The following is a 5,210-nucleotide window of genomic DNA, read 5'->3' as shown; positions in this document are numbered from 1 at the left end:
GCGTGTGTGTGTGTGTGTGTGTGTGTGTGCACGTGCGTGTGTGTGTGTATGTATATATCTTTGTGCATATGTCTTTGTTTGTTTCCCCCCACCACTGCTTGGCAATCAGTGTTGGTGTGTTTATGTCCACTAACTTAGCAGTTCAGCAAAAGAGATCAATAGAATAAATACTAGGCTTTTAAAAATAATTCCTGGAGTCGATTTGTTCAACTAAAAAAAAAGCCCTTCAAGGTGGTGCCCCAGCATGGCTGTACTCAAATAACTGAAACAAGTAAAAGATAAAAGATACATGTTGTTAATGTTAAGCTCTTGGTTATCAATTCTGAGTGAATAATGATGTTTTTACATTGTCAAGCCAATTCACAACAGAACTAAATCCTCAGCAATGAGATTTCCACATTTACTTTGTGTGTGTGTATATTTATGGCCTAGCTAAAACTTCTTAGCAAATCACTTGTGTGCTCTGGCTCTAATTTATAGTCAGGACCATTTTATTTTAACATACATTACTAATATATTTGGAAAAATATATACTTCAAAACTCAATCCAGTTATGAAGATCAATGATTGATAAATACTGTTGATTAAGGCAAGTCAAGCTAAATGTTAACATTTGATGTTTGACTCTTATCACAGCAGTGCAAGTTATTTCATACATTTGCTATAAATTAATTAGTTGAAAGAACACAGGAAGAATGAAATATTTTCCTTTCAGATGCATTAATGTATACATTAACTTTTGAATTTCAGTAACATTTTTCTTGGGTGGTAAGGTGAGTCCCACAACTTACTGAATTGGAGAAGTGCCACTGCAGTACTTGTACAAGCTAGCAGAACTCATCTGTCTCCATTCAACTTGATAAATGGTAGAACCTCTGCAGGAGTTCAATCCAGTACTGCAAGCTGATAAAATACTCATCAATTTTATTACTTCTATTGCAACAGTCAGTTGTATTCGGTGTTAGTTATTTAAGGTTCCTTGAGATACAAGCTTGTAACTTGTTTTGGGAGGCATGTGGTGGGGGCATAAGGGATGCATATCCCAAGGCCTCAAAAGTGAACCTAGGAGGGGACAACCATTAATGATGGGGAATTTAATATATCCATCCAACCATATGTAACACCATATTTAATCCCCCTTTCTTTTCATGAATAAATATAAACTGTAATTCTTCTTTACTAATTTTTAACCATTGTGGGTTTTTTTAAAAAACTGTTATTATACCTTAAAACATTAACTAAGATATTCTTTTCTCTTACATTTATCATGCTTAGTGCTTTTCTTTTTTCCTTCAAAGTAAAACTTATTGACACTAAGCACTCCTATATAGGACAGAATGACAAATTGAGGTAATTCTAACATCTCTTGTCACACTCATACACACTGAAGTTATTATATGGGTTAATATTGGTTAATCCTGGTTTATAATCCTAGATACCCTGCACACAAACACATCAAACACTTGACATTTTCACCACAAGCATATATCAAGCTTTTTTATGTTTACATAGGAAAAGTATAAGCACCATATCTGTAAACATCAGAAAAAAAGAGCATGTATATGCATGAAAATGTGCTTCAAAATCTTCAAGTTTAGTGTGTTTTGTTTGTTTTTGTCAGTACTTACATGACCCCCTAGTTAGTAAAAGTGATACGGCAGAGTGGATATAGTACTGGATTACTAGCTTAAAGGTTTTGAGGTCAAATACACTGCCTGTTTTTTTTTTTTTTTTTTTTTTTTTTTTTTAACTCAATTATATTTAATTCTATATTCCTTAGTTTATATAAATGTTGGGAATAGGCTAATAGATACAGTGGTAATATCGCCTAAGAAAGGTCAATGTCCTAACCAAATGTAGATAGATATTTTACATTTTGGCAATTTATGGGTGTTATAATCTAATCTGTATAAAGTCCTCAGAGCTAGGGAGACATAATTTTATTTTTATTAAACTAGGAAGGACACTCTACATAATGTAGTCCTAGATAGCCACTTGGAATTAATCCTTCGTCAGCTGCCTCTATTCTAACTAGACGTTTGCACAAAACTCTTGGTCCTTGAGTAACTTTGTTGCTTTTGCTAAATATTAATAAAATGTGTGTATGTGTGTGTGTGTGTGTGCATGCATCTTCATGCTTTCATTTTCCCCCTACCACCACTTGACCTTGTGTTGGTTTGTTTGCATTTCTATAACTTAGTGGTTTGGTAAAAAAGACCAATAGAAATACGTATTTGGTTTTAAAGAAAATAAGTACTGGCAGTAGATGTGACTTGTTCCACCAAACCCTTCAAGGCAGTGCCTCAGCATTGTCACAGTCCAATGATTGAAACAAGTAAAATATAAAAGAGTTATGTCTGATTTAAAAAAAAAAAAAAACTTGGAAACTGACTCACTTTGGTTGACTTGCTTTGCTGTTCAGTTTACTCAGTAGATGTAACCAGCAATGTCAAGGCTTATTTCTGGTCAAAAAAAGACAGTCTGGTTACAGCTACTTAGTAATTTACAACTAAATCTATCTGCTATTTAATTTCTGGTTACAAATACCATTGTATTGCTAATGTCTACCTAGATTTTTAAATTTTTGTATGTGTATGTGTGTGTGTGTGAGAGAGAGAGAGAGAGAGTGTGTGTGTGTGTGTGTGCTGTTTACACACACGCACACACACACGCATGTAAGTTTATATGTATGTATATATATTTAATATACATGTATGTATATATTTGTGTGCTTGTATACACACACACACACATGAGTGAGTGGACAAACAAAAGAAATGGCACTTAACACATTTATTGAGAATTATATGTATTATTCAAAACACTTTTATTTGAATTCTGTGCTACTTCAAGTTTTGAAGCCCCTAACAGAACCTATCACCTCAGGCTGGTGAGAATCCGAATATATATATAAATACACACATAAACACAGACACCTTTTGTCAAGCCACATCAAGCAAATGTGACAGAGTAGGCTCATCAAACCAGCATGATCTCAAATTCATGGCCTGCACATCAGACCATGGTTGGTAGAGAGAACATGCTGGGGCCTTCATCCTGCAGTGAACTGACTATAAACAATCCAATCCAATCTGTGTGTGTGTGTGTGTGTGTATATATATATATATATATATATATATATATATATATACATATATACATATATATATATCTCTTTCACTCTATGTCATGTTTTTTGGCACTCCGTCGCTTATGACATCAAGGGTTCCAGTTGATCCGATCAACGGAACAGCCTGCTCATGAAATTAACGTGCAAGTGGCTGAGTATTCCACAGACACGTGTACCCTTAACGTAGTTCTCGGGGATATTCAGCATGACACAGTGTGACAAGGCTGACCCTTTGAATTACTGGCACAACAGAAACAGGAAGTAAGAGTGAGAGAAAGTTGTGGTGAAAGAGTACAGCAGGGTTCGCCGCCACCATCCCCTGCTGGAGCCTTGTGGAGCTTTAGGTGTTTTTGCTCAATAAACACTCACAACGCCCGGTCTGGGAATCGAAACCGCGATCCTATGACCGCGAGTTCACTGCCCTAACCACTAGACCATTGCGCCTCCACCTATATCATATATGTCACCATATATTCACCAGTACCAGTGTTTTGGCACAGGTGAACTTTTGGTTAGCTAACAATGTTTGCAATATATTTCAACTTCTAAAAACAAATTCACTGCAGCTACCATCAAGAAAAAATTCTCTCTTATGGTAAAAAGTGTAAAAACACCATATCTGCCCAGTGTTGGCCCCTGTTGGATTCCCTGATGCTGTGTTTCTAGCTCTTGAGCTGTTATCAATGAGAAATACCAAAGGGAGATAACAGTTGATACTGCTGAATTTCTCCCAACCTGGTGGTCTAATAGCACAACTCAGTTAATGTTGTTGACTGTGCTTTAGTTAAAGCTATGACTTTAAATTTGCTCAGAGTTGCCTCTATCTATCTGTCTGTGCATGCATTCATCCAACTATTGTTGGCCTACAAGAAAACCCTTCCTCACTCCTTATCTCCAGCCTAACTTGTTCATTTAGAACAATCTTTTGCTTGACTTAACTGGTGTTTGTTATGCTGCCACCATCAGTCCTGATTCTTTTTTAAAAAGTTAATGAAATAAGTAATTATTTTAATGTTCTCCCCACCCCCTTTCACAGCTATTGCCTTTTATTCCTCTTCCTCCTCCTTTGATCTCTTAGTTAACTATGGATGTCATCATTTTAATGTCCACTTTCTATGCTTGCATGAGTCAAATAGAATTAATTCAGGTAGAATTTCTACAACTGGATGCCCTTCCTGTCACTGACCCTCAAGTAAAATAATATTTCTTTATGACCAGACCGGTTTTTACAGGATAATGGAAAAGGACACTGCTTAATTGACAGTGGAACTAGCTTACAACTAAGATGGAATATCAAAGAAAGAAGACAGTAACACACAAACACACATGCACCCCCCATATATATATATATATATATATCATCATCATCATCATCATCATCATCATCATCATCATCATCATCATCATCATCATCGTCGTTTAACGTCCACTTTCCATGCTAGCTTGGGTGGGACGATTTGACTGAGGACTGGCAAGCCAGAAGGCTGAACCAGGCTCCAATCTGATCTGGCAGAGTTTCTACAGCTGGATGCCCTTCCTAACGACAACCACTCCAAGAGTGTAGTGGGTGCTTTTACGTGCCACTGGCATGAGGGCCAGTCACATGGTACTGGCAACAGCCACGCTCAAAATGGTGTCTTTTACGTGCCACCTGCACGGGAGCCAGTCCAGCGGTACTGGCAACGACCTCGCTTGAATGATTTTCTAATGTGCCACCAGCACAAGTGTCAGAAGGCAACGCAGGGTATAAACCTCATTTGGTCATGAATGATCATGAGATTGCACCTAGAAAATTCTCCTCTGAGGCACAAGTCCTAACATATCAGCCTCCTCTCTCTACGCTACCAATGTTATCCAAGGGAAAGGCTAAGGTCGTTACAGCTTGGCACCAGTAACATTACAAGTCATTTCTACAACTGAGTGAACTGGAGCAATGTGAAATAAAGTGTCTTGCTCAAGAACACAACACACACCCTGGTCTAGGAATCAAACTCACTACCTCATGATTGTGATGCCAATACTCTAACCACTGAGCAATGTGCCTTCACATTGTATGTATATATATATATATATATATATA

At 37.1% G+C, this 5,210-nt stretch overlaps 1 protein-coding gene across 8 annotated transcripts in view; it reads left to right on the top strand.

Annotated features, from left to right (window-relative positions):
• Window positions 1–5,210, top strand: part of LOC106867406 (tripartite motif-containing protein 2) — a 146,690-nt gene that overhangs the window by 70,432 nt on the left and 71,048 nt on the right. The gene's annotated exons all lie outside the window — the stretch shown is intronic.

This window comes from Octopus bimaculoides, chromosome 2 (genome assembly GCF_001194135.2).
Source record: "Octopus bimaculoides isolate UCB-OBI-ISO-001 chromosome 2, ASM119413v2, whole genome shotgun sequence".
NCBI classification, from domain to species: domain Eukaryota; kingdom Metazoa; phylum Mollusca; class Cephalopoda; order Octopoda; family Octopodidae; genus Octopus; species Octopus bimaculoides.
Note: the sequence above shows the minus strand (reverse complement) of the source record. Positions and strands in the feature narration are given on the sequence as shown.